Raw genomic sequence first — 6,000 nt, 5'->3', positions numbered from 1 at the left:
GTATATTATTTATAAACACAGCCTACTTTTTTGAATAAAATGTAATAGATCTGTTCCTCTTGCTCTGCAAACCGCACCCCTGAAGCCATACACTACCTGTAACGGGCATCCAATTGGCCTGTATAAACAATTGGTGATGGCAACGAGTATTTTGTTATTGTGGTCGGTTGTGACTGTACTGAGATATATGCCATATATATTCCATGCGTTGGAGTCAGGTGTATATACCATACGCTCACTGGGAGCTCCCCAACAACCAGCCTAGTAGTGAAAGCAGCTGCGTCCATCACTCGTCAGTCAATGGCGTAATTGTCCTGATGATTGAAGGCAGCGAAAATGCATCCCCTGACAAACTGGTGGGATCTGCATGCCCCCTGGCTGTTCTCCTTGACAACCTCCACATAACCTGTAGGCTTTATGTTATACCCCTGTATGAGAGCTATGAATAAGTGCCAGGACAGTCACCCTCATAAACTTGCTGATAATCTTTGGCTCTCTTCTACCAAGAAAGTCTGAGCATTGCCGGGGGAAAATTCCATTATTATTTCTTCTGGAGATTTAAGATTTTGGAGAACCTCCAGTGATAAGATCACGAGCGCAACACCCACAAGGCAAACATTGATTGCACCATCATCCTGTTCTATTCTTCCACATCCAGAATCAAAACACAAGGAAGAGAACCATATGCTTCATTAGTTTATTGCTATCATTAACCCCTTGCTGGCATATGTGCAGCACAGTGAGGAGTCCTGTGTGCAGTCAATCTTCTGGCCTAGATGCTAGTTGTGTCCTCCTTGCATCAGTGTTGGTTGGTCAATTCTCTGTAAAATCCAATCATTTTGTCACGGGTCTCACCAAAATCACCAACGAGCCCCGAGGGGTAGTGTCATGAATCCCCATGGCTAGGGATAGCAAGGGACAAGCAAAGTAATACAAAATATCGGACGAGCTCTAGGGTGATGGAACCTGGGCTGACCGCTGCCCTACGCCTGACAAACGCAACTAGAGATAGCCAGGGAGCGTGCCTACGTTGGTTCTAGACGCCACGCACCAGCCTAAGAGCTAACTAGTACTGCAGAGAAAATAAGACCTCACTTGCCTCCAGAGGAATGAACCCCAAAAGGTATAGTTGCCCCCCACATGTATTGACGGTGAAATGAGAGGAAGGCACACACATAGAGATGATATATATAGGTTCAGCAAATAGAGGCCCGCTGTAAACTAGAAAGCAGAACGATACAAAAGGGGACTGAGCGGTCAGCAAAAAACCCTAATAAAAAAAAAAACCATCCTGAGATTTACAAGAACCCATGTGCCAACTCATGGCACATGGGGAGAACCTCAGTCCGCTAGAGCTACCAGCTAGCATAGAGACATAATAAGCAAGCTGGACAAAAAACCAAACAACTGAAAATCAGCACTTAGCTTATCCTGAAAGATCTGGGAGCAGGTAGGCAGGAACCAAACAGAGCACATCTGAATACATTGATAGCCGGCAAGGGAATGACAGAAAGGCCAGGTAAAATAGGAAACACCCAGCCTCTGATGGACAGGTGGAAACCAAAGGCCGCAACCCACCAAAGTCACCCAGTACCAGCAGTAACCACCAGAGGGAGCCCACAAACAGAATCCACAACAGTACCCCCCCCTTGAGGAGGGGTCACCGAACCCTCACGAGAACCCCCAGGGCGATCAGGGTGAGCTCTATGGAAGGCGCGGACCAAATCAGTCGCATGAACATCGGAGGCGACCACCCAGGAATTATCCTCCTGACCATAACCCTTCCACTTAACCAAATACTGGAGTTTGCGTCTGGAAACACGAGAATCCAAGATCTTCTCAACAACATACTCCAATTCTCCCTCCACCAGCACCGGAGCAGGAGGCTCAACCGAAGGAACAACGGGCACCTCATACCTCCGCAACAACGACCGATGGAACACATTATGAATAGCAAACGATGCTGGGAGATCCAAACGAAAAGATACAGGGTTAAGAATCTCCGAGATCCTATAAGGACCGATGAACCGAGGCTTGAACTTAGGAGAAGAGACCTTCATAGGGACAAAACGAGAAGACAACCACACCAAATCCCCAACAAGAAGTCGGGGACCCACGCGGCGACGGCGATTAGCAAACTGCTGAGTCTTCTCCTGAGATAACTTCAAATTGTCCACCACCTGATTCCAAATCTGATGTAGCCTGTCCACCACCACGTCCACTCCAGGACAATCCGAAGACTCCACCTGACCAGAGGAAAAACGAGGATGAAACCCCGAATTACAAAAAAAAGGAGAGACCAACGTGGCAGAACTAGCCCGATTATTAAGAGCAAATTCGGCCAGTGGCAAAAAAGCAACCCAGTCATCTTGATCAGCAGAAACAAAACACCTCAAATAAGTTTCCAAGGTCTGATTAGTTCGCTCCGTCTGGCCATTCGTCTGAGGATGGAATGCAGACGAGAAAGACAAATCAATGCCCATCTTGGCACAAAACGTCCGCCAAAATCTAGACACAAACTGGGATCCCCTGTCAGAAACGATATTCTCCGGAATCCCATGCAAACGAACCACGTTCTGAAAAAATAAAGGGACCAACTCAGAGGAGGAAGGCAACTTAGGCAAGGGCACCAAATGAACCATCTTAGAAAAGCGGTCACACACCACCCAGATAACGGACATTTTCTGTGAAACCGGGAGATCAGAAATAAAATCCATGGAAATGTGCGTCCAAGGCCTCTTCGGGATGGGCAAGGATAACAACAACCCACTGGCCCGAGAACAGCAAGGCTTAGCTCGAGCACACACTTCACAAGACTGCACAAAGGTACGCACATCCCTAGACAAGGAAGGCCACCAAAAAGACCTGGCCACCAAGTCTCTAGTACCAAATATTCCAGGATGACCAGCCAACACAGAAGAATGGACCTCGGAGATGACTCTACTGGTCCAATCATCCGGAACAAACAGTCTTTCTGGTGGACAACGATCCGGTTTATCCACCTGAAACTCCTGCAAAGCACGTCGCAAGTCTGGGGATACGGCGGACAATATTACCCCATCCCTAAGGATACCAGTAGGCCCAGAGTCTCCAGGAGAGTCAGGCACAAAACTCCTGGAAAGAGCATCTGCCTTCACATTCTTTGAACCTGGCAGGTATGAAACCACGAAATTGAAACGAGAAAAAAACAACGACCAACGAGCCTGTCTAGGATTCAAACGCCTGGCAGACTCAAGGTAAATGAGATTCTTGTGATCAGTCAAGACCACCACACGATGTTTAGCACCCTCAAGCCAATGACGCCACTCCTCAAATGCCCACTTCATGGCCAAAAGCTCCCGATTACCCACATCATAATTGCGCTCGGCGGGCGAGAATTTTCTAGAGAAGAATGCACATGGCTTCATCACCGAGCCATTAGAACTTCTCTGTGACAAAACCGCCCCCGCTCCAATCTCGGAAGCATCAACCTCAACCTGAAAAGGAAGTGAAACATCTGGTTGACACAGCACAGGAGCAGAAGAAAACCGGCGCTTAAGTTCCTGAAAGGCCTCCACGGCCGCAGGAGACCAATCAGCAACATCAGCACCCTTTTTAGTCAAATCAGTCAAAGGTTTAACAATACTGGAAAAATTAGCAATGAACCGACGATAAAAATTAGCAAACCCCAAGAACTTCTGAAGGCTCTTAACAGATGTAGGTTGTGTCCAGTCACAAATCGCCTGAACCTTGACGGGATCCATCTCAATAGTAGAAGGAGAAAAAATGTACCCCAAAAAAGAAATCTTCTGGACTCCGAAGAGACACTTTGAGCCCTTCACAAACAGAGAATTGGCCCGCAGAACCTGAAACACCTTCCTGACCTGTAAAACATGAGACTCCCAGTCATCAGAAAACACCAAAATATCATCCAAATACACAATCATAAACTTATCCAGATATTCACGGAAAATATTGTGCATAAAGGACTGAAAGACTGACGGAGCATTGGAGAGTCCAAAAGGCATTACCAAATACTCAAAATGGCCCTCAGGCGTATTAAATGCGGTTTCCCACTCGTCACCCTGTTTTATCCGCACCAGATTATACGCACCGCGAAGATCTATCTTAGTGAACCACCTAGCCCCCTTAATGCGAGCAAACAAATCAGTCAATAATGGCAGTGGATACTGATATTTGACTGTAATCTTATTCAGAAGGCGATAATCTATACAAGGCCTCAGGGAACCATCTTTTTTTTGCCACGAAAAAAAAACCTGCTCCCAGAGGGGACGAAGATGGACGAATATGTCCCTTTTCCAAGGACTCCTTAATATAATTCCGCATAGCAGTATGCTCTGGCAGTGACAGATTAAATAAACGACCCTTAGGGAACTTACTGCCAGGAATCAATTCTATAGCACAGTCACAATCTCTATGAGGAGGGAGCGAATTGAGCTTAGGCTCCTCAAAAACATCCCTATAGTCAGACAAAAACGCAGGGACCTCAGAAGGAGTAGATGAAGCGATTGAAATCGGAGGTGCATCATCATGAACCCCCTGACATCCCCAGCTTAACACAGACATTGTTTTCCAGTCCAGGACAGGATTATGAGTTTGTAACCATGGCAGACCAAGCACTAGTACATCATGTAAATTATACAGTACAAGGAAGCGAATCACCTCCTGATGAACGGGAGTCATGCGCATGGTCACTTGTGTCCAATACTGCGGCTTATTCATAGCCAATGGTGTAGAGTCAATTCCCTTCAGAGGGATAGGAACTTCCAGAGGCTCCAGACTAAAACCGCAGCGTTTAGCAAATGACCAATCCATAAGACTCAGGGCAGCGCCTGAATCCACATAGGCATCGACGGAAATGGAAGACAGTGAAAAAATCAGAGTCACAGACAAAATGAACTTAGGCTGCAGAGTACCAATGGCAAAAGATTTATCAACCCTTTTTGTGCGTTTAGAGCATGCTGATATAACATGAGCTGAATCACCACATTAAAAACACAATCCATTTTTCCGCCTATAATTTTGCCGTTCACTTCTGGACTGAATTCTATCACATTGCATAGTCTCAGGTGCCTGTTCAGAAGACACCGCCAACTGGTGCACGGGTTTGCGCTCCCGTAAACGCCGATCAATCTGAATGGCCATAGCCATCGACTCATTCAGACCTGTAGGCGTAGGGAACCCCACCATAATATCCTTAATGGCCTCGGAAAGACCATTTCTGAAGTTAGCAGCCAGGGCGCACTCATTCCACTGAGTAAGCACCGACCATTTCCGAAATTTTTGACAATATATTTCCGCTTCATCATGCCCCTGAGAGAGGGCTAATAAAGCCTTTTCAGCCTGAATCTCCAGGTTGGGTTCCTCATAGAGCAATCCCAATGCCAGAAAAAACGCATCCACATTGAGCAATGCAGGATCCCCTGGTGCCAATGCAAATGCCCAATTCTGAGGGTCGCCCCGCAGGAAAGATATTACAATCCTGACCTGTTGAGCAGGGTCTCCAGAGGAGCGAGATTTTAAAGAAAGAAACAATTTACAATTGTTCCTGAAATTCAGGAAGGTAGATCTATCTCCAGAAAAGAACTCTGGAATAGGAATTCTAGGTTCAGACATGGGAGTGTGAACAACAAAATCCTGTATGTTTTGAACTTTTGCCGCGAGATTACTCAGGCTGGAAGCCAAACTCTGGACATCCATGTTAAACAGCTAATATCAGAGCCATTCAAGGGTTAAGAGGAGGTAAGAAGCAGCTAGACAGCAATTAAGGGCTAGGCAGCAAAACTCTGAATGGAAAAAAAAAAAAAAAAAAAATTTCCCTTAAACACTTCTTTTTCTCCTGCTTCAGCCCAAACAATTAACACTTTGTGGGCCGGCTATACTGTCATGAATCCCCATGGCTAGGGATAGCAAGGGACAAGCAAAGTAATACAAAATATCGGACGAGCTCTAGGGTGATGGAACCTGGGCTGACCGCTGCCCTACGCCTGACAAACGCAA

Source organism: Ranitomeya variabilis, chromosome 7 (genome assembly GCF_051348905.1).
Source record: "Ranitomeya variabilis isolate aRanVar5 chromosome 7, aRanVar5.hap1, whole genome shotgun sequence".
Taxonomy (NCBI): domain Eukaryota; kingdom Metazoa; phylum Chordata; class Amphibia; order Anura; family Dendrobatidae; genus Ranitomeya; species Ranitomeya variabilis.
The sequence above is the reverse complement of the archived record's forward strand: the minus strand, read 5'-3'. Positions refer to the sequence as shown.